A 24,166-nucleotide genomic window follows, 5' to 3' on the forward strand; every position below is an offset into this window, starting at 1 on the left:
GATATTCAGTTTAAAATATACAGAAACGCTTTTAAAGCTTTAAAGGAACTGGAACAGGTTCAGACAGCACATACTCAGGGGGCCTATTTTTTTCCCTTCCATTGTAAAAAATAAAGCTAATAGTGTCACACAAATACCTGAAATTAAACCCTGAGGGTTTAAAAATGGAGCTGTAAATACAGCTATTAAAAACTATGTTCAGTAAATGAAGGGAATTGGATTTTTATTTTATTTATTTTATCACAGGCAGCATTTCACATGCAGACTTTAGGACCACTAGGGTCATTAAAGTCCTTGTTTCTTGCTGTGCTGTTTCCAGATGTGCTGAACTGTGATGGAGCACAGAGCAGCATCACCTGATGTCAGCACTGAAACAAAAAGCACTACCTGCCTATTACTTCAGTCAACATGACTTCAAAAATCTGTGATCTGTTGCAGGAAAATTATTTAAACACATTGCAGATGCAATAAAATAGGTTTTTTTTCTTATTTATTCACTCTGCTGCTGTCTTTACTTCCTCTACTCTACCTGTTTGTAAATGTAATTGTTTCTGTCTTAACATGTGGTTTTTGTCTTTCCTCCTATAGAAAATACACCTGGACCTGTAATTCTGTGTCTGTTTCTACTTCCTGTCCTCTCAAACCAGCCAGTCAAAGCAGATGGCTGCTCATCCTGAGCCTGGTTCTGCTGGAGGTTTCTTCCTGTTAAAAGGGAATTTTCTTTTCCACTGTCTCCTTTGAGCTTGCTCAGGATGGGAGACTGTGATGAAGTGAAATTTCAACACAATCTGCTGCTTCCTTAGATAAATAATGTTATTGTCTTTTATACATTATGTGAATGTTTCTGTTCAGTGGCCTGAGATGACTTGTGTTGTGACTTGGAGCCTTTTAAATAAACTGAATTAATCTGAATTACCTGTACATTTGGAAATGTTGGACAACTTCTGTTAAATTTCAGCTGAGTATTTTAAATGCATTTTACTAACCTTTCATCCTTTATGTATGGAGTCCCATTTCCAAAATCTTCTTCAATGTTGATTTCTGTACTTGACAATATTTGTATTTAAATTGAGAAGTGTTTGCTGTTATTCAAAAGTTAAACACGCACAACTTACTTCAAATCACTCTGCAGGTTCATTATCATCCATCCATCATCTTCTGCTTATTCTGAAGTCAGGTCTCGGGGGCAGCAGTTTGAGCAGGGAGGTCCAAACATCTCCTTCCACAACCACCTCTTCCAGCTCTTCTGGGAGGATTCCAAGGTGTTCCCATACGAACCGACAGACATAGTCTCTCCAGCGTGTCCTGGGTCTTCCCCGGGGTCTCCTCCCAGTCGGATATGCCCAAAGCACTTCCCTAGGGAGGCGCCCAGGGGGCATCCTTACCAGATGCCTGAATCACCTCAACTGGCTCCTTTTGATGCGGAGGAGCAGCAGTTCTTCTCTGAGTCTCTCCTGGATGACTAAACTTCTCACCCTATCTCTAAAGGAGAGTCGAGCTACCCTGCTGAGGAAACTCATTTCAACCACCTGTATCCATGATCTCATTCTTTCAGTCACTACCCAGAGTTTATGACCATAGGTGAGCGTAGGAATGTAGACCGACCAGTAGAGCTTTGCCTTACAGCTCAGCTCCCTCTTCACCACCACAGGCCAGTGGAGTCTGCAATATTGCAGATGCTGCACCAATCCATCTGTCAATCTCACGCTCCATTCTTCCCTCACTCGTGAACAAAACCAAGCAAAATATTTTTTTTACAAGAATGCATTTGTATTATCACAAAATAAATTTATGTCAAATGAACTGGAATGTACTGGAGTCCTATTTGTATTTAAGATGCTCCCCTGTCAAGAGATGACAATAGCTCTTTATTAAAAAATATAAAACAATAATAATTTTGGCAACCAGAGTACATATTTTTAAATGTCTGCCTCCTCACCGAGTCACAAAGTGGTTTATTTTTGTTTTATTTTTCAGAATCAGTTTTATTGTCATTGCACCAAAGCACAACAAATTACATTTCAGTTCAGCCCGTCCAAGTAAAACACAAACAGACATGGGGAGGTGTCTGAGGCTGCGCCCTTTTTTGTTTAGATAGGAAAAGAGAAACACGGGTTGGGGGGGTGGATTAAAAAAATCATATCTCACACTGCACTGTGTCAAAGACGGGACACAGTGTGAAAGGTGCAAAAAAACCAGCACAGAAACGGCAACATATTGATAACATTATAATATATATGCATAAGGAAGGAAGACAAAGGCATTGAATTATCTGTGGACATTGCCAGATAGTCCTCATAGTCTGATAAGAGATGGTGCAGTGTTTATCAGCCGGCTCAGCTCTGATACAGCTCCACAGATGTCCTCAGGAAGGGAGGGGGGGGAGGGGGAGCAGAGCTTCTTGTTCACATAACAGCCATGAGATTCAAAAAAGTTCAATCTGGTCCTCTGGATATTCAAAAAAACAAAAAACAAAACAAAGCAAAAAATAAATAAAAATAGAAACGTTTCGTCTCTCATCCGAGAGACTTCCTCAGTCTGAGGTGCTGTTTTCAGCTCAGTCTCTTAAATAGCACCTTCTTAGAGTGGATCAACCAGTTTGCTGCTGACAACCAAAACCAGCTGCTCACATGGTCAAGAAGGACCATCAGCCTAACAATGGATCATTAGCACACTGATGGCTGTTTACTATTCACAGGGGGTTGAGTGATACTAGCAATAACAGCATTGTAAGAGGGGGACAGTTGAACCCGGAGGCCTCCACCCCTGTTTAATGATGGACGATTTCTTTTCACAAAGATGGCCTCCTTTACTCCTCTCTCAAACCATCGTTCCTCTCTGTCCAGGATGTGAACATCTTCATCCCTGAAAGAGTGACCGCTGGCCTGGAGATGAGTGTAGACCGCAGAGTCCTGGCCTGATGATGTTGACAGCCATGAGAGTTTGAGATAGTTGGCCAATTCAAGGCCGACACAGGAGAGCCAGATTCACATAACAACAGGTATTTTGGGTCAGGCCAACTCTGCTTGATTTCTGTCTGATGTCTGATAGTTATTTTTGTTTTGTTATCTACAAACTGATTCACTTCAAACCACTTTGGTCTAAAGCTTGTGTATGTATCATCGAGATAGACTGAGGATCATGATGGAAGCACTTTGCATGAGCTAGCAGTCATTCTTTGGGACTGTGCGGCAAAGTCATTTAGCAGTATTCATATTTTAAATGCAATGATGAAGGAACATGCACAACTGTAATTCAGTTTCAAAGCCCTATTTGAACAATAGCAGCACTAATAAAATACAAAGTATTTTACATACCTGGAACTAGAAAATTTATTTGTTTGATCACTATTATGCCCAGTTATGCTCAATGTCGCTAATTTGCATCATTCTTTAATTTACATTTATTGTATTAACTAAATTTATCTTATTTTGAGTCTGCTTGACAGCAAGTCCATTAATTATTTTTGCAACAGCTGTAAATATATTCAGAAAGTAAGGAACAAAACATTTGGTCTCAATTGATAGATGTATATACTGTCATTTTGACCAGTTAAAGTTTTACAAAAAGACCAAGAATACAGTCAACCAAAAAAGGACCACACAGGGGACACAGGTAAAAAAGTAGTAGGGGATGGGCCATGGAGTGAAGGATTTGCAGAAAACAAGGAGAGGTGTGCATTGATCCTACAAGAGATCAGTTAAATCCAGAATCACTGAATCGCTTACTTGGTGTGTTATATTTTCCAGGCTTGGAGGGGAACTGCCAGGGTTGTGGATCTGTGCTCAGGGGAGAAAGTCCAGATGTCAGGAACAGGTGCTCTGTGGCTGAGAGCAGGCAGGCTGGGAGTAGTAGTCGGCTGAGTTGACAAACAGGTTTTGTTCTTTGTTGCAGATAGGACTGACTGTCCACAGGAGAAGAACCACAAGGAGAACAAAGTTCATGGTCAATCATCCAGGTATCAAATCCAACAATTCTCAGTCAGGTCATCTGGACAGTTTATTTTTTATAGAGACGTTTCACCCTCTATCCAGAGGGCTTCATCAGTCTGAGGAGTTCCAGTAAACGGTTTCCCCACCAAGCAGTAAACTCCTTAAGTGGACCAGCCAGTTTGCTGGAGCTAAGATGGTTTCTGGGGGCCGTCCTGTCCCTTGTTGACTCCTCCCAGGGAGGCAGACACAGCCAAAGTGGTTCAAGGCAACAAGGAGAGCACATCACCAGGAGTGACTTATTAACGCTCCAGCGAAGACTTGTGGAATGATTCGGCCTTTTAAAGGGTGGTTGATTGCTGTAATTGTCCACAGCAGGGTTCACAGCACTTGAAATGACAACAAGTGTGGGACAGAATCACAATTCCTAACAACAGTTTGACCATGTTATTTTACCTTTTTCAGACATTTTTATACATTTGAAGGTGTTTAAATACTAGTTCTTGACAGTGAAATGTGATACACAGTTAAAGTTTATTACTTGTCAAGGACAAACCACTCTAATGTGACTGTTACTTTATTTTTATTATTTGCAGCATTTTCAAGACAGACATTTAAATATGAACCAGAATAAACTAGATGCAGAGTTGTCATTAAAATTGACCACTGTTCTGTGGTTTCATCTGCTTGGATAAAAAGCCTCCTGATGGATGTCTATTGCTCATCAATACAGCAGCTCTATTTATGATAGGACAGTTTGTAAGAGGAGCTCATAAAACGTCTCATAAACACTTTGGTTGTCCTGACACCAGCATGAATTAACAACTAATAATGTATTGTGAGGGAGATGCTGTGCAGTGCTGTAAACTCATGGATGGCTATTTTATGTCACTGTGACAAATAGATTATGAATACTAATAGAAGTTTTTGTTGGAATCATCGTTGGTTCTTTATAATCTTTCTTATATCCACTTGCTGTAGTTGTTGTTTACAACTCTAGATTTATCAGTCTAACATAAAACAGATGCATAAATACAAGAGATTAGTTCTGGAGTAATGTAAAATATCCCTATGATCAGAAGTTTCCCTTAATTCATTATTGGCATTATTCATAATAATTTTAGGATGTTTTTTTTTTTTCCTGGATGGTCACTATCCTACATCCTACATTTGTTTCTCTGCTTCAATGTACATGATTAAATAGCATAATTAACTCTTAATCTTCTGCAGAAAACTTTTACCGGTAATCACCTATTGATTCAAATCAGGTGTGTTGCAGCATTCAACCTTTATTTCTACAGGTTAATCCCATTGAGCCTCGGGGACTCATTTACAAGAGACCTGATTTTAACCAAGAGTGATGACAACAGCAGACAACAAAGACAACAGCAGACCATCATAAAATAAAGCATACAAATTGAGAAGAATAAATGAAATAAAATGGTATTTAAAAAAAAAAAAAAAGTGTGACATGTTCAATCTTACTTTGAAAAACTGCAAAAGAGCGAGTCTGTGAAAATTGAACCAGGAAGTAATGAGGGACTACTGTATTTGCTTGTTAATTTTATTTTATTTTTTAATTACTTAGAGCTCTCTCTGTGTCTGCCTGCATGAGTCTAACCATTCGCCGTCCAAGATAATCAAAACTGTTTGTCATTTTTGAGAAAAGTGTTTTTCAGGACTACAACTGAACAGACAACACATCCATCCATTATCTTTACCCGTTTCTTCCTATTAGAGTTGCAGGGGTCACTGGTGCCCATGTCCAGCCATCGCTGTGTGAGAGGTGGGGTACATATGAGTAGAATTTGATAAGTACTCCCTGGACAGGTCTCCAGTCCATCACGGGGACACATAGAGACAAACGAGACAAACAACCTATCACTGTCTCACTCACACCTAGAGACAATTTAGAGTTACCAGTCAGTCTAACATGCATGTTTTTGCTCAGTGGGAGAAAACCGGAGTACCCGGAGAAAACCCACGCATGCACGTAGAGAGCATGCAAACTCCACCCAGAAATGTCCCCGGACTGGGATTTGTACCAGGGTAACCTACTCGATGAGAGGCAGCAGCTCTACCAAGTGCATCACTGTGCTGCCATAGACAATGCAAGTAAACCTTAATGTTTTTGATGCAAGATATTCAAGTGGGTAGGAGCCACACTGTGGAGAAGGACTGATGAAGTTTTTTCCTTTTGCTGAGGCAGTGCAGAGTGGCAGATTCTGGAGAGCGGAAGGAGTAAATCTGTCCACCACCAGGAGCAAGGGAGGAGCCAGTGGGTGGCCAGTAGCAAAGAAACATGTAAAACATGAATAATGGACCTCTAGGACCAGGATTGGACGCTCCTGCTCCACACTATAGTTAAGGCTGAGTTGAACTATCATTATAGACATTATAGACGGTTGAACGTCACACAAATCCTCTCTGTGTTTCTGGAACTCCTTGCTGAAAATCACCATGAATGTCTCTTTAATAATGGCTGATATAATTATTAATATTAATTAATGTAATAATAATTATATCTAACCTCCTGAGAAATAAAGAAAAAGATTCAGCCTGATCGTTGCCTGCCTGTCTGCTCTCTTCCCTCTCACCTGGGTAACATCGATCCCTTGCAAGATACTGGAATCCTTTTGGACAACTTCTGGTTTGGAATCTTGGCCAATCCATCCCAAACCTGTGAATATGAATTGACTTTAGCTGTTAAAAAAAAGAACAATGTCAACCATTTAGATGAAAAATTATCTCATCCTGTTCCCCTCCACATATACATACTCACCCAACAATCTCTCCCTTTCACAATAAAATCTCATTTGTTTATTTATTTATTACTTCTACATTCTTCTTTTGTTTGAAAGTTTTCTTTAACATACTTCTTGTCAAATAGTTTTGTCATTGGCAAAGTAAAACAGGCTTCACTGTGGACAGTAGCGCTTGTGTTCCAGTAGTTCCCAATTCATGACATGCTTTGAGCCTGGTTTCTTCGTGGACAGCCTAAAAAAATGTTTGGTCTACCTGAGGGTACAAACGAGACAAACAACCATCCAGAAGTAGAAACTTGGAGAGCCACACCACTACTTCTATTGAGATGAAGATGAGGTAAACTAGGGCTTTAGGGTTCTCCCTCTTGAAACCTCAGAGAGGAGTTATTGCGAGACGCTGGCCCCAACAAGCAGGCTGTGTTTTCTGAGTATCTCAACTGTCCCTTGGCTAAGTGAGTAGTGTATTGCAGCCACATTGTATTTAAGCAATTTTCTCCTAGTCCAGTATGGCTGTGGGTGTTAGATCTCCCCGAAACACCTGGCAGGTGAACTTGCTGAATGATTTTGGTAGGTGATTGTCAGGGGAAGTTTGGCAAAGGTTTATGAATGTTTATCACTGCTAATGTGAAAAAGGATGTTGAACCATGTGTGAGAGTTCAGAGAGTTCATTTTCCTCTCAGAGAGGAGCCTGCAGGCACCTGAAAACTCCAAGGACGGTCTGCTAGCTGGAGAGCAGAGGGTCATAACCTCAGTGCTGATAAGTGTGTATAAATAAAACTTCTTGCACACTGTCCATTGCAGAATCTCATGACGGGGCTTTGAGCATGTAAATGTGAACATCTGTATAAGCCTGTTTTGTGACTGTCTGCACTTGCAAGTAAACTGAGTTTAAAAAAATCTTCTGTTGTCGAGTGTGGCTTATTTGAGTAAGTAGATGAGAGGATATTTTTATCCCACAGTGATTTTGGGGTAAGTGCTGATTAAAGGGAGCTAATCACCCGACCTGTCCTCAGTGACAGTCCAGGGGTTTTGAATATCAGCCCATTAAATTAGTGTTATTAGTTGATTATCATCCTCATAGGTTGCATTCAAACTGTCCCTCCTACCTCCTAGTAGTTTTAAGGTACATTGTTATCTCTGATAATATGCAGCATCGCACGCATGTAAAACTGGAATGGTGTTTTTTGTTAGCTGTATTTAAACCTTCTCCTAAACCTAACCTTACACCTGACACAGAGCACTGACCCTAAGCTTAACCCCCTTACACTTGAGCCTTAACCTAACCCCCAGACCCTTTACTCTTAACCACATGACCGTATTATCAGCTCTAACAATGTACTTTACACCTAATAGGATGTAGGAGGGACAGTCTGAACGCAAAATATGGGGATGATAACAACAAATAACGGACCATTTAATGGGTGATAACATTTGAGGCAGGTCGATAGTCAGGTTCTTCTTTTTGTGCTTGACAAAGTGTTGGCACATCTTTTGTACAATAGTTTAAACTGATGATCTCAAAACCTGAAGATGTTTAAAATGTGTAATTATCCATTGTTCTGAGGCTTGGTCAACTCAATAAGTTCTGTCAAATGGACAAAGAGAAACTATAAACTGCAGTCAAGCATAATCACTAAGATAAGTTAACTGGCCTTGGTCTTGTCAGGTAAAACCTCCTGGACCCTCAGAGCCACATATTAAACTCTAGGCCCAGATTTCCTTCTGAGAATGTGTATTGTTTTGCAGTCTTTTCTGACAGTTTTGAACAAACCAATTTATGGTTAGAATTGATGGAGTTTTATGGTTGCTGTTAGCTCAAAGCTTGAAAATAATGGTTTGTTTGATCTCATGCCATACTGCAAGGTCTGCACAATCTGCGAGCCCTCAGAGTGTAATCAATGACACTCAGCTCTGTTTTTCTCTGGGGCAGCTGTGGCTGAGAGGTTAGAGCAGTTGTCCTCCAATGTAAGAGTTGCAGGTTCGATTCCACCAGCAGTCACATGCTGAAGTGTCCCTGGGCAAGACAGTGAACACCTCATTGCCTCCAATGTGTGTCCCATGGGTGTGCAAATGTGATCTATAAGTCTTTGTAAAGATCTAGTAGAGTGCTGTATGAATGGGTAAATGAGGGCACAGATTCAAGTGTAAAGAGCTTTGAGTATCTCGATAAGATAGAAACGTGAATATGAGTACAGTCCATTTACATTTTATTGAAATCTGTTCAGTGGTTCAGGAGATATTTTACGAACAGTCTAACAAAGTTGACTCCACACAAGAAAAAAAACATAATTCATGAAGTGTGTATGTGTGATACATATCATGTGACTCTTTTGTTCGGTGTGTCTGTGGTTAGTTTTCATGCTGACCAACAGTTTGACAAGATTTACCTTCTTCAATTGAGCCTCATGTTCTTCCACTTTGTATGCAGGGAGGGAAACACGAGTCATCCTTTGTCTATGCAGAAGGCCACTCATGACAAAGCAGTGCATGCTGGGATTGAGTAGAGGACAACGCTGACAGGAGAGTCATTCTTCACTGCTCCACTGAGGAGCGTTTGATTTTGTTGTGAAGGAGGGTGGAGGACAGCAGTGGGCTTTGTAATTCCCTGCCTCCTCTGGATGACTCGGTCAGTCGTCCTCAAACTGTGGCCCAAATTAACTCACCACAATTGGCCCATAAAGGCATAAAGATTGAGGTCTGGATGGGGCATCAATCATGAGGACATGGCTCAGCTGACCCTGAGTCTTCCACTGTGGGGAGGAGGAGATAAGTTAAAGAGAAATGGAACCATGAAGGAAACACACCTCAGAGGGTAACTAGGAAGGAATCCTGACAATTTTATTCTTGAAAACTATTTGATAAAAGTAAATTTGCTAACTAGATTACCTACATTTGGAACCAAAAAACAAACCTTGTCTGGTGCCTTTAGCTAAACCATCCATCCATTATCTTTACCCACTTCTTCCTTTTTTATGTCAAGGGGGTTGCCGGTGCCCATGTCCAGCAATTACTATGCGAGAGGCAGGGTACCTGGACAGGTCTCCAGTCCATCACAGGGACACATACAGAAAAACAAGACAAACAATCATTCACTCTCTCACTCTCACCTAGGGACAATTCAGAGATACCAATCAGCCTAACATGCATGTTCTATGTCATATAGGCTTCGCCCTTTAAGGCTGTCGCTGATGGGTTTATCCCGTTATGCGCAGCATAAGCACTGAAAAAATTTAGTCCACGCCCACCTGCTGTGTGGGCCCCACCCGGTCCGTATAAATTACATTAAGAGCGGGAAATCGGCTCCCATTTTTTCTTCAGCGAGCTAATATAGCACTGTCAGAAGAACAAAGAAGGAAAATTGTGTAGATGACCAACCTTTGTTAAGGATGCTTGGCCCGGCAGTCGACCTCCGGTCGTCCGGTGAGTTCTCCCCCCCGAGGAGAAGATGACGAGTAGTCCTATTCAAGGTAAGCGCCGAGGAATATTTCCCAATGACAGGTCACTACACGCTGGACAACGCCATCTTGTATTTTTTCCTCTTATCGCCGACCCTCGGTGCGAATCGGATGGTTCCTCCGGGATAGGCGTGCTCAGCTGCAGCCCCCGCTGCCTTTTCCCTCCTGGGGAGCGTAGTGTCGGTGGGGGGGGGGGGGGGGGGGGCTGAGTGAATGCTCACCCCATCCCACCTCGTTTTTCGCATCGGCGATCACACCGCTCCCGTCCGATGGCGCCCCAGGGGTTGCCCGGCGTAACCCAGGAGGAGGCTGACATGAAAGGACCCTTTTTTACGTCCTACGCCTTTCCCGCCAGTTCGGATGATCCGGCAGGAAGGTTGTTTTCTGGGCTCCATTCCGGCTCACCGTCTTGACCCATATGGCCTCGCGCTCCCAACAGGACATCCTACGGGCGAGGCCACAGACGGGTTTTTCCTGGTAGATTGGGAGAGTCGGTCCCCAGTCCGCACCCATCACCAGAGTGGAAGGGTTCACCGGGCGGGACTATCCCTCGGTAACCCCCCTGGAGCCGAGCCTTGCGGAAGCTTCAGAGCTAAGCTGTCCAGGTCGGAGCAGCGTCCCATCCCTCCGGAGAAACACGAACCAGACGTTGACCGCGCTCTCCAATCGAGCCCATCAATGTGTTTTCAGGCAGCCGCAGCTAGCAACAACGTGGCGCTGCTAGCATATAGTCTGTCCAAAGGGGCTGAAGGCCACAGACCTGCCTTGGAGACAAAGAACTCCCTCTGAAAGGCAGCAGGTTATCTTCAACATGTGTGCCTCTTCTACGGTTTGCCTGTCGACGATTGCAGCATGGATGATGATGATCCAACGATCCACTTGGTTTCATTACTCTCCCTCGCTGCCGGAGAAACTGCACAAAGACCTGATGGAGGGCCCATCACGGCGGACACGCTGTTCCGAGAGCAGCTTCAGTTCCATGCTAGCGCGTTGAAGCAGTCGGAGGAGGTGCCAGAGGCTGTGCGCCACCTCATCAAGCTGCGCGGCTCATCCCGCCCCCCGGCCCACTGGAGGGACCGTCGCTAGCAAGCACCGACGTTTCCACGGCCGCGGCTCTCGCTCAGTTCCACCACCAGCCCCGCCCATCAGAATCCAGCCCTCTTCATTCCGGCAACCTGCAGTTCGGCATTTTCCCCAGAGTTCGCCTGCAAGACAGCGCTCTGGGCAAACAAATCGCAGAGCTCAAGAGGGAGAAGTTTTGAAAATGACGGTCTCCGGAGGGTGTGCGTAAAAGTGACACGAAAGTTGAAATAAATCATCATTCAATGATCAAAGTGTCTGTTTTTTAGCCAGTCTGTAAGCTCGGATGAACTCACAGCGGCTGCGCACACATCCTTCACACATAACGAGCCGGTTTCCTTAAATAAGGGGTTTTTAAACTCACCGTCGCTCCAAGACATGACGAGTCGATCACACGACACAATGGTAATCGAAAATAACTCGTTATCATCCAGAGCAGCACGATCCTCACCCAAGCGGTGTCAAACTCGCACTCGTGGGATGAAACAGCCTCCATCCAACGGCGCTGTGTTGATGTGGCTCACACACTCACAGCTGCCCTGTGCTCTCCGGCTCACATCGGTATAAATGTGGACCGCAGGCTGGGTGAGGTGGAGGTCTTCGCTCTCACAAGAGCGGCACTCGCCCCACCGAATCAAACGCGGGCAGCCGTCACCCACCGCGTCTCAGCATAAGCGTGAGGCAGCTGAACGAACCCTGATGACGAGCTCCGCCTCCTTCCAGCGAGAGCGGCGCGCGTCCCTCCAGAGAAAACGTGTACTCCCGCGGGGCTCGCAGCCTTCACTCCAACAGCACGGCGTAGATGAAGTCACGCCCTCCACCTCTCAACGTTCGCACAGCGACGTCAATCGCGCAGCCCCACAGCGTCATCAGCTGTCACACGCTTTGCCTCAGCACACACCGGCCCACCGTACATGAAGGTTGGTCCGCGGCCCGAACGCAGCGCACGAGCGCGTTCAGAGCCCTTTTTCGAGGAAGCCTCGCCTTGGGTCACGCAGAAAACATTCCCGCGATGCATGACAGCGGTCTCGAGGGGTGGACTGCTGACGGCCGTACAACGTGACGCATACCTTAAACGCACGTTCACTCCACGAACATTACGTAGAGGGGCTAAAACATGCTCGCCGGTCAGATGGATGGACAGGGCGTTATGCAAATAGTTACAAGTTACAGTTTGCAACCCGACCCCCTCCGTTCGGAGGAGTTATAGAAACGGTCCTGTCATCATCAGACCAAATCTCATCCCTAAATGCAAAAGTCCAAGTGTTTCTGATAAAAGTAATCTCCAGAGTTCCCCAACAGAGAGAAAACACAGGGTTTTACTCACGTTACTTCCCGGTTTCCAACGGACCGGAGGAATGAGACCGATCGTGGATCTGTCAGTTTTTTCAACAAGATGATCATTGACAGACCGTTTTTTTCACATGTTGACAACCAGACAGCTGTTGTACAACATCCAGAGAAACGCATACCGATCATCTCAAAACACAGAAAATTCCTGCATTTTTTCTCCTTTCAGGGGATGAAGTATCTGTTACACAGAGCAGGGATGAGAGTTTTTGTTTTACCTGGATGATCTGCTGCTCCTGTCACTCCAGACAGGAGGCGCTGATGCAGGCTCAGGTGTGGACATCACACCTGTCAAATCTGGTTTTCGCCATAAATTGGAAGAAAAGCTCGATTTTTTCCCGGCCCAGACAATTGTTTATCTGGGAGTAGAATTAAATTCAACCACCATGAAGGCTCGTTATCACAAACGAGGTTCGACACTTTTAAAAGTCAACTTCGCCTTGTAGACCTGGCAAAGTGGGAACAGCTATTTCAATCTTGAAGCTGTTAGGAATGATGTCATCAGCTCACACAGCGGTTCCGCTGGGTTTGTTACACATGAGACGCCCCCAGAGGTGGTTTGTGCGTCTGCGTGTGGATCCAGTAAAACAAAAGAGACGGACGATCACTGCCCCTCCCTCCGTGAGAGCAGACCTCCGACACTGGGGAAACACCCTGGTTCTGTCAGAGGGAGTTCCCGTCAGCAGACCCACGTCACACGTGTCAGTCTTCACGGACGCGTCGCTGTCAGGCTGGGGGGGGACATACCTATCTCAAGCAGTAGGGGCGCTGTGGCCCCACCACACATCAGCCCAAATAAATGTCTTTGGAGTGTCGCACAGTGCTGAATGTGATTCAACACTTTGCTCCCATGCTACAGAATCAACAGGTGTTGATTTACTCAGACAACATGATGACTGTTGCATACATAACCATCAGTTTACATACCCAGTGTTCTGAACAGAGGGGCAGATGTGATGTCCAGGGGCGGCCCACGTCACGGGGACGGGACTCTCCATCCAGACCTGATGGTTCAGACATGGCAGAAGTTTGGCAAAGCAGCTGTGGACCTGTTTTGTGACACGAGAAGAACGCTCAGTGTCATTTATGGTTTTCCCCTGAGCCCGCGAGACGATCCACCGCTGGGGGTGGATGCATTTGCTCACAGCCCATGGCCCAAAACGCTCCTGTACGCGTTTTTTCCCCACTTCCTCTGATTTTACGGTTCCTGAACCGAGTTCAGGAGGAGGGATTGACAGCTCTTCTGGTGGCTCCCGAGCGCGTGAACGCACCATGGTTCCCAGTCATGCAACGTCTGTTGTCGGGTCGTCCGTGGAAACTGCCGTAGAGGGAGGTCACTCTCCTTCAAGCAGGAGGAGCGATCAGGAGTTACTCAGAATTAGGCCAGCACCTGTGGGTCTGGCCGCTGAGCTGTCCCGCTTAGAGAGGATGGGTCTCCCGCAGGAGGTAGTGCGTACAATCCAAGATTCACGTGCTGCATCTACCACAGCTCTGTACACATCAAAGTGGACGGTTTTTCAGCGCTGGTGTACAGAGAAAGGTGTAAAGGCCACCTCATGCCCATTAGGCGTCGTGTTGTCTTTTCTACAACAGCTGATGGATAGGAAGTTGGCATTCAGCACGATTAAAACGTACGCTGCAGCCATCTCTTCCTGCCACGAAGGTTTCGGAGACAGAACGGCTTTTAATCACCCGCTGATGGAGCGGTTTCTAAAAGGTGTACAAAGACGTAGGCCTGTTTCACGCCCACTTGTTCCACAGTGGGATTTAACGCTGGTCCTGCGAGCCCTGATCAAGTTCCATTTGAGCCTCTGGATCAGTTTTTCACTTAAATTCTTGTCTCTTAAAACAGCCCTGCTGCTGGTTTTAACATCCGCTAAGAGGATGAGTGATTTATCAGCCTTCTCTGCCGCTCCGTCATGTCTCAGAATTCAGGCTGACGGTAGTTCAGCTTATTTAAGACCAAACCCAGCTTTTATGCCTAAAACATCACAAGCACTTTTAAATCAAGAGCAATATCGTTGGAGGGATTTTTTCCCTCCCCCCCCCCCCCCCACAGATCAGAAGAAGAAGCATCTTTTCATCTTCTCTGTCCGGTGCGGGCGTTGACGTGTTACATAGCGCGCACAGCTGTAATGCGTCAAACTCAACAATTGTTTGTGCATTATAGAGATGCATCTGCAGGTCGCCCGTTATCCACCCAGCGCTTGTCACACTGGCTGTGTGAGGCCATTTCTGAAGCCTACAGAGCATCAGATCTAGAGCCTCCTGTCAACCTCAAAGCACACTCGACCAGGGGTATCGCGTCTTCGACTGCCTTGCATAATGGTATGTCAATGCAGGACATTTGCACTGCGGCTGCATGGTCAACACCCTGCTCATTTATTCTCTTTTACCTACGTGATGTGACGGCTCGTTCCATGACACATTCTGTCCTTAGTGCTCTAACAGAATGAATATTGTTGTTTTTCATGGAACTCTGTTTAAGCTCACATCTGTCTGCATGCACTACAGTGTGAGATGTTGTTATCAGTCACAAGTTGTGTCTGTGATTTTGGTTCTATTGTCACTAATCAGTTCATGACTATTGTGATTTTGGTTCTATTGTCACTAATCAGTTCATGACTATTGTTACCAATCAGTTCATTTGATCAATAATCAGTTCATTGATATTAATCTGTTTATACTGTTCAGCCATGAACCAGTTGGTTCATGCCCCCCCACCCCCACCCCCCCTCCTTTCAACATCTTCTCCCCGTTGAAAGTTTTTTTCCGGGGCGTTCATGCTTTGTCAGAACGCATAGTTACACAACATGCGTCTGTGCATGGCACATAATTACGCGATGCGTAGTCATGCACACGGGGAGCTGAGTGACAAGACGTTTTTTGGGCAAGCTTCCGCTTCTTACTGTGTTCGAATGGACCCAGTGAGGCGAGGACCACATCCGCTTCGCCCTTAACCCATCAGCGACAGCCTTAAAGGGCAAAGCCTATATGACATAGAACGTTGGTTACGTACTGTAACCCCAGATTCTATGAACACAGGCGTAGCCCTTTAAGCGTCGGGCCTCACTGGCTCCTAAATGGCTGAAGAAAAAGCTATTTTGGGAGCCGATTTCCCGCTCTTAACGTAATTTATACGGACCGGGTGGGGCCCACACAGCAGGTGGGCGTGGACTAAATTTTTTCAGTGCTTATGCTGTGCATAACGGGATAAACCCATCAGCAACAGCCTTAAAGGGCTACGCCTATATTCATAGAATCTGGGGTTACAGTACGTAACCAACGTTTTTGGTTTGTGGGAGGAAACCAGAGGACCCAGAGTAAACCCACAAATTCACATAGAGAACATGCAAACTCCATCCAGAAAGGCCCCCAGAGCGGGATTTGAACCAGGGTAACCTGCTCGCTAAGAGGTAGCAGCTCTACCAACTGCGTCACTGTGCTGCCCTCTTTAGCTTAACCATTAGCTAAACCCAATTTCTAAAATCTGCATTGTGAGAATTATTGTCCTCTATCACAGAGCAAAGAGAGGGAATTGGAAGTATCAACTGTCTGTCCGTCAGTGCATGTTGTGAGCTTGATGAAATATAAGTGAGGTACTGACTTCTATTTTGGTGTTTGGCTACATCTAGATGTAAAAATGTCATTAAAAAAATCTGCATTAAAGTCCAAGATGCCCTCCACCATTTATCTATGTAAACCAGCCACCCATATAATCTGAGGAAACTATGCCTTATAGTATTTAAAGTTCTTAAAAGTGTAGTTTTTTTAAATTATTGTTGTGCCTGAAGACTATCGATGGGGGCCAAGGTCACCATTGGCCACCCCCTGGCTCTGCCTATGAATATCTTGCATCAAAATGTTAATAATAATGTGTTATGTATTGTCATCATTGTATGTTCCCATACAATTGTGAAATGGGCTCTCTGCATTTGGCCCATCCACCGGTGGGTGGTGGGGTGGGCGGCTGTTGGGGCGCCTGCCCGAGGAGCATTTGGGGATAGAGTGTGCTGCTCAGAGACACCACGATGTGCAATGACTGGGGATTGAACCCGGGACTTATGGGTCCCGAGTTAGCTGCCCTCTACACCATCTCAGCTCCTTATTAAGGTTTACTTGCATTCCCAGTTCAATAAATGTCTCTATCCAAGCCTTGCAATAATTATTCAGCTCAAAATTAGCACAAATTACAAAAAACAAGTCATTCAAGCTTCACTCTGAACCTCATATTCCTGAAAAGCATTTAGTTGATAGTGATATATATATATATATATTAAAGAAAGCCATTTAAATTCCAATGCAGAGAAAACCTTGACCAAAACAACTGATGGAGTAACTTCAGTTGAACAGATGTGAAACATTTTTACTTTAAAGAACACTTACCCTTCATTTTTCTAACCCACTTTGTCCGTTTGCATTAGCCTTTTGTCCTCTTATATTGAGCTTCTTCCATTGACTTCGTTGCTAAAACCCTCAACCATCTTTGATCTTGAGAAAATGTTCGGAAACATCCAAGATCAGGATGAAGAAGAATGAGCACCACTTCTTCCTGCTGCTTACATGCAAGTATTGAACAGTGCTAAAAGGCCAGCAATCCAATTAATGCTAAAAACTGCATTCTTTCATCTTGAGGAGAAAATACTGTGAAGTAAGCTTGCAAAAAGGAGCACTTATCTCCTCGTGGTCCCTGATGGTGAACACAGCCACTTTGTGTCTCCAGCTGTGAGCTCTACTGAAAGCAGAATGTGAACAAACATGGAGGAAAAACATAACTTATTGATCCTCTGGAAATTCAAAAAACAAAACAAAGCCAAACAACAACAAAAATGTAGAAACGTTTCGACTTTCATCCAAAAGACTTCCTCAGTCTGAGGTGCTGTATTCAGCTCAGTCTCTTAAATAGCACCTTCTCAGAGTGGATCAACCAGTTTGCTGCTGACAACCAAAACCAGTTGCTCACATGATCAAGAAGGGTCATCAGCCTAACAATGGGTCATTAGCACCCTGATGGCTGTTTACTATTCACAGAGGGCTGAGTGATACTAGCAATAACAGCATTGTAAGAGGGGGACAGTTGAACCCGGAGGCCTCCACCCCTGTTTAATGATGGACGAATTATTTTCACAAAGATGGCCTCCTTTACTCCTCTCTCAAACCATCGTTCCTCTCTATCCAGGATGTGAACATCTTCATCCCTGAACGAGTGACCACTGGCAAGGAGATGAGTGTAGACCGCAGAGTCCTGGCCTGATGGTGTTGCTCTTCTGTGCTGGTCCATCCTTTTGGCCAGTGGCTGTTTTGTTTCCCCGATGTAAGACTGATCACAGCTCTCCTGACACTGAACAGCATACACAATAGTACTCTGTTTGTGCCGGGGGACTGGATCTATGGGATGAACCAGTCTTTGCCATAATGTATTTTGGGGTTTAAAAGCCACTGGGATGTTGTGTTTAGAAAATAAACGTCTCAGTTTCTCTGATACTCCCGCAACATATGGAATGACCTCTGGGTCTGGGTTCCTCCTTCTCACCTGATGGCAACTCAGACTTTTCAGCTTATTCACCTGTTCCTCTGATTGGTTTGGAGATACATGGCGAAAACACACAATAATCAGTCAGAGAGATTCAAGTTAAAAAGTATTACCAACATTTATTAAAGCTTTCAGCTGAAAGGAGACGCTCTTACCCCAAACCAACAGATATACAACAAAAACCCAAGATGCATCTGACCGGAGCTTTCAGGTTCTTCTGTATTTAAACACAAAAGCTCCACCCAGAGACGTGTCACAATATTCTTACAGTTCTTTTTCTAAACTAGTTCAAACTGATGTCTTCATTTCCTGGAAGTCCTTTAATGGAGTTGTTTTATTATTTTCTTCTGCCATTCCAGTTTACTCGTGATCTTGTCATCAGGCGGGATACACATCAGCAGCTCCCTGTTAGTTCATGTCCCGTACACAAAAACTCAAATACATTCTCTGACTTAGTTCAATCTGTACTTGTTGATACCAAAAGGCAAGCAGATCCAGAAGCCAAGCAGATACAAATAAAGGACAAGATACAGTTGTGATACATCGAGCAATACAGCACAGCAGATAAGAGCGTCTTTACATTTTCCCCCTTTTTGTCTCTGAAAGAGACTATTACTCCTAACTATCTATCCCTGAATAGGTGTAGCTCTGCATGTCCTGGAAAACCCCATGAGGCAGCTGTTCATTTTAAGGAGGAAAGCAGGACATCACCTCACACCTCTGTGACAGTGGACATTTCTGATCCAGACCCCACCTGTACAAGAAAATAAACTTTCCCTCATCTTTCTTGGTAAACACACAATGCAGCATTTTAGCAAAACAGGCAACTTTAAAACTGGCGGGAGCAGTCAGCCTCTTCCAGTAGCGGTGCGATGGCCACTAAGGATAGTTGCATGTCTCGTCCCTGGCTGTACATCTGGTAAGCAGGAGGGCGCTCACTGCCACCTTTCTCAATTGTAAAGGTGATGAATATGACTGCCAGTGAATGACAGCAGGGCACACAGCAACAGCCACAGACCACCATGATCCCTATGTAACCACAGACACTAACAGAGAGATTACTAATGTTTTCCATTTACCAAACATGCTTGAAAACCATTCTTCTAAGGTATAGAGGGATATGGGGTTGGATATATATTGTAAATTATCAGTTATGAGTTAAGCTCATAAGATATGCATTTTTATGCAAATAACCTTGTTGTGTGTATGGGCACCACCTCTTTTCAGAGGAAAAAACGGTCTCTAACACCAAATTAAATGTAAACTGAAACGTGAATTATTTTCTTGTGTTTAAAGGGCATTAAATCAGTTAATACACACAGATATGCCAAAATAATCACAAATTTAGTTGATTTTATGTATTTTATTACAAAAATAATAATCTGTGATATATCGGATGAAGATTATGCATAACACACAAATGAATAACAAATAGCTTTGAATCAAAGGTCTACTTGATTATTCAAATCAGTGAAACTTTAAAAAGGCAGAATTTTTGGACTGGTTCTGTTTGTGAAGTAGTTAAAATTATGTCTAAATGAGCTGTAGTGTGTGTAAAGCAAGATTATTGTGATGTATGATCACCAGAAGGGCATTAAATGGTCTCTCTCACCAGAACAAACTGTCAGAATGTTCCACAACTGCTTAAAATGATACCAGCAAGGCCTGAGATACTCTGGTGACTGAGAGGCGGATTTTCTCCTCAAAAGTCACGTATCACCGTTGGAGGGACGAAGGTCTGGCCACTGGCTCTGAAGTCAGCTGGGATTTATCACTCTGCAGTGCGATGGCTCTGGTTCAGTCAGGTTCTCTTGTTCTGAGATGTTTGCAGAAAAGGCTGCTTCTCTCCCGTTCTCTTCTTTCCTAGGATATCTCACTAGGAGGAAGTTGAAGTGGGTTATGTAGAAGTAGAAGAGGTGATTGAAGTTTTAGTGAAGATGAAAAAGTAAAGAAGATGAAGAAGTAGGCAAAGAAGAAGAAGTAGGCAAAGAAGAAGAAGTAGGCGAAGAAGCAAAACTTGTCTGTGTGTTACCTATTGACTTTGGTCCACCTCTCGGAAGAGGGATGGTCCTAACTCTTTGTAACATTTTATAAAATCTAAAGTTCATTTTCTCTATCTGTCTTTAAAAAGTCACTCTTCTTTTAAAAGAGAAAAATCAAGACAAATGATTTTCTTAAAGAGAGATTACTTAGACATTTTCATAAATAAACATTCAATTCTGAAGATTTTGAAATAACATGCAGTGTTCATCAAAAGGTGTCGCTGTTCATCTCCTGGAAAGAAAATGTCATTAAACAAAAGGGTTCTTTAAAATGTGTTATCTTCATGGGAACCCATCCTGGGAGTAATTCTCCTTTTTTGATAAAAGTTAAAGTCTCAGAAGATGTTTCACTTCGAGGTCAGTTGAACTAAAACTCATTAAAACGATCTGTCTGTTTCATGGGAAATGAGTTCATACTTCACTTCATGAGTGAAGTTAACACAGTGACAGTTTTTTTATTACACTTTCATTAGTGTCAACAAAGAAGTTAGTGCTGAGCTGGACACCTGTAAAGCGACGTCTGTTTGTTCCCAAGGGAATAGATGCATCTTATTTTAAACAGTTTGAACACAAAACACATGAATGATGTTTGTTTGAGATGAGGTGAGCTCTTTTTTTTCAGCTGAGATGAACTGTTTTCTGAGATGAGGTGTTCTTTTCTGAGGTGATGAACTGTTTCTGAGGTGGTGTTCCCCTACAAAGGGGTTCTCACTGTCTGAGTGTCCGTGTATGGTCTTACTCAGCCTTCTCAGTCTCTCCAGTTCGCTGGTCACCGATCCGTCCGGGGCAATAATGTTAGGGATGAAGTACAACATTTTTCTCCAATCATAGCACAGGCTCCCCCCTTTTCGGCTAATACCATGTCCAGTGCCCTGCGGTTTTGTATGGCCGTCAGAGAGGTAGGTCCTAATTGCTCAGCCAGACCCTCTACAGCATCTCTAGTTCAGTTTGCCAATCAGTTGCCCCCTTTGGAGGGAGACAAGTGATAGTCCGTCCCGTAACTTATGTGCGTACATGGCTGAGTAGTCTGAGGTCCAAAATGGGCCAGTATAGGCGATCACTGAGCTCCAGGCCGGGCACCAGGCCTCTAGCACATGCAATTTATCCATACATCTTTTTTGGTTAAATGCCGTCACACACAAATAAAGATCATACCCTCTCCAGCTGGCCTGGTGTTCTCCACACGCTATGACACTGCACAGGTCGAACTGGAAGGTGGTTGCCTTGCCCAAGGTGTAATTCAGCTCGATGGCCCTCATAGTTGGATATGCAAAAATCTGCACATACTACTGGAAGAAGTAAGATCAGGACCAGAACACTGCAGGGATTCCCCCTTTTTTTTAAATCAACTTGAGTGCGTAGATTTCTGTTTTCTGTCTGGGATGCCAGTTTGAACTGTACCTGTTGATCTTGAAAAGTTATTTAAATAAATTTATGTTAATATAAAAAGGTCACTTACTAATTATATGCCTGATGTGATGATTTTTTTCCTCCACCTTTGGTTTTATAAGTCTGTGTACATTTCCTGTCATTAAGTGACCTTGTACTAGATGGCTGCTAAAGTTATCAGTTTTCAATCTTATACATCTGTAAAGTAACCCATATTAGTTATACATTAACAAACACTATCATTCATACAGCAGACACTCACTCACACTCCAACATCATTCATGCAACAAATATACATGGCATTTATTCAGTTCAACTCAGTTTATTTATATAGCGCCAAAAACAACAAAGTTGACTCAGGGCACTTCACAGAAACATGCACATGCCTAAAAGCCAATTAGTAAAGTTCTCTATCTAAGGAGGCCAGCAGACAAGTTGAATCTTATGATGTTATATTTCCCTATACCTTCCTAACTAAGGTTCTTGTTTGTCCCTCAACTTATAAAAAAACATTTCCATCACTGCCTATTCTAAAAAGCTATCAATCCCTGTCTTTAACCATAACAGCTCCATATGGTCATCTGCAGATATTCTTCTTCTAGATTCTTTCTAGGAATCATCCAAATATAGGTGTTTATTTTAAGGATTCTGCCATATCAGAAGCACAGCCTCGAGCATGAAAAAAAAAAAAAAGTTACTCGGGGATGTATTGCTGACCAGTCTGTTTTCAACTACAGACCTAAAGAGGCTATAATAAACAGAAACCCGAGGTCATCAACTTCTTTCAAAGAGTTTAGCAAAAAACTCCTCACAGGCACTCAAAAACCCAGTAGAGTTTTCTTCAAACTGTCACATGGCCACACCTCTTGACGCTTTCCAGACGTCCAAGTTTTAACGTGTTTCTAGTAAACAGCGATGGACAATTACACCCGGAACATCTTTCAGACAGAGCACACTTCTTGTAAAGATTTTAATGTCAGCAAAAATGACAACACAATTTTTACATGGGGCTTTAAACCTTCAGCCACGTCGGATCATTCACATGTCATCGACAAACAAACGACAATTTATATACAGGTATTTAAATCAACTGAACAAAGCTTAAATTTTAGAGAAAAATTATTTAGTCAGCTTGCAGGTCCGGTCTTACTTTTTCCAGTGTGGTCACAAGCTTTTCACACGGGTGCAGTTCTCCTTCGGAGATGCAGTCCAACATGTTTATTCCTTCATGTGTGAAGGTGATGTTGAGGCTTCTAGTATTTTAGATAACCTGTGTTGTCTTAAAGTGGTCATAGTAAAGCATTGAGAATTTGCATATGCCACTACACTGTGTGTGGTTAATACCACTAGGGTGTGTCCCTTAACAATGTGTGCTGGTTTTTTTATTATTAAGTTTGCAATCCCTGCTGCGTGTTGTGTGCATGGAGGGTGCCATTTTTCCATATTATCCATCGTTGTCGATAAGTACTGTAGTACCTTTCTCCCACCCCCTTTTTTCTGGAATAAAACACCATTTATGGCTAGTTTTGTTACAGAAACCTCTAAAAAGAAGGGTAGGTTGTAATCGGGTAATGTCAGTTCTGCTACAGATGACATGTGCTGTTTGAGTTTATGAAGGCTTCTTCAGCTTCTTGTGTCCATATTAGAATGTTGTTCAAGTTTCTCATGCCTTGCTCTTTGACCAAATCCCTCAGGGGTTGTGTCAAATCTGTGTATTCAGGAATATACCCTCTGCTGTACCCTGTTAGGCCCAAAAAGGAAAGCATGTCTTTTACACGTGTCGGTTTGGGGTGTGTCAAGATAATCTGTTTATGAGTTTTGGACATGCTAGTGGTTCCTGCAGAGATTATTCATCCCAGGAAGGAGACCTGTTTTCTGCCAATCTATAATTTATTTTTACTAATCTTAAAGCCATTTTTGTGTAGATGTTCCAACACCAACCTAGTTGCTTCTATGCAGGTGTCAGGCGTGGGTGCTGCCAACAACAGGTCATCCACATATTGGATCAGTCTTGTGTCTCTGAGGAGAGGGCAAGACTGCAGTACATCTTTTAACACCTGATTAAAGATACCTGGAGACAGAGCAAATCCTTCTGGGAGTCGAGTGTAGCGCCACTGCTGTCCTTTATATGTAAATGAGAATAAATCTCTGCTGTTTTATACCAGTGGTGTGTAGGGTCCAGCGATGAGATAGAGACATAAGGATTTGGAACAGGTACTGTGGGTGTTTATAACATTGCATTAATGGCTCGTAGATCGTGTGTCATTCGATATTTACCGGTTCCTTTTTTTCTCTACAGGCAAGATGGGTGTGTTCCACACAGACTGCGAGGGTTCTAAAACTCCTGCAGTCTGCAATTCCTTCTTCTGCTTGTTGTTTATGTGGGTATTGTGGGACCCAAATGGGTGTATCCGTGTTTACGTGAAAGGTGATTGGGCTGCGCTATGTTTTCCCCACGTCCGTGGGGGAGATGGCCCGTAATCCTTCAGGTGTTGAGGCCAACATTGCTGCGTCTTTACACTATCATCTATCCATGTATCTATGTATCTATGTATCTATGTATCTATGTATCTATGTATCTATCTATCTATCTATCTATCTATCTATCTATCTATCTATCTAT

Source organism: Nematolebias whitei, chromosome 1, assembly GCF_014905685.2.
Source record: "Nematolebias whitei isolate Nwh7 chromosome 1, NemWhi1, whole genome shotgun sequence".
NCBI lineage: Eukaryota > Metazoa > Chordata > Actinopteri > Cyprinodontiformes > Rivulidae > Nematolebias > Nematolebias whitei.